This window comes from Odontomachus brunneus, unplaced genomic scaffold (genome assembly GCF_010583005.1).
Source record: "Odontomachus brunneus isolate Ranch 3 - 2012 unplaced genomic scaffold, Obru_v1 Obru_scaffold_067, whole genome shotgun sequence".
Classification (NCBI taxonomy): domain Eukaryota; kingdom Metazoa; phylum Arthropoda; class Insecta; order Hymenoptera; family Formicidae; genus Odontomachus; species Odontomachus brunneus.
The window spans coordinates 85,513-86,195 of NW_022639517.1; the positions used below are offsets into that span (position 1 = coordinate 85,513).

The 683-nt window shown below is 47.7% G+C and overlaps 1 protein-coding gene across 3 annotated transcripts in view; it reads left to right on the forward strand.

Annotated features, from left to right (window-relative positions):
* Window positions 1–683, forward strand: part of LOC116846689 (tectonic-1-like) — a 199,070-nt gene that overhangs the window by 49,553 nt on the left and 148,834 nt on the right. The window lies entirely within an intron of this gene.

Below are 683 nucleotides of genomic sequence, written 5' to 3' on the forward strand. Positions count from 1 at the left end.
GGGCTGGACTATTAGGTGAAAGTATACTTGGGCCTTTCTTTATTGACGGCAACCTCACAGCTCAAAAATATGAAAATATGCTTCGAGATGAGATTGTGCCGGCAATACAAACTATCGCTGGTCCAAACCTTAACGATGTTTGGTTCCAACAGGATGGGGCACCGGCTCACTACGCTTTACAAGTACGACGATGTTTGGACGAATTTTTCCCCAATAGATGGATAGGAAGGAGAGGTCCAATCGAGTGGCCACCTCGGTCACCTGATTTGGCGCCTCTTGACTATTTCTTTTGGGGATATTTAAAAAGTAAGGTCTACATCACCAAACCTAACGATCCTGATGATTTGCGTCGCCGAATAGTTGATGAGACGAGATACATACCACAGGAATACACTAGGAATGCGGTCTCAAGTTTTTACAACCGATTAGCTCAGTGTCAGGCCGTTCAGGGGGAGCATTTCGAACATTTGTTATAATTAAGCACCCCAAACGTGAGAGGCGAGGGGGACTCACGATAATAAAGCACCCCAAACGTAAGAGGCGAGGGGACTCACGATAATGAAGCACCCCAAACGTGAGAGGCGAGGGGACTCACGATAATGAAGCACCCCAAACGTGAGAGGCGAGGGGGCTCACGATAATCAAGCACCCCAAACGTGAGAGGCGACGGGACTTACGATAAT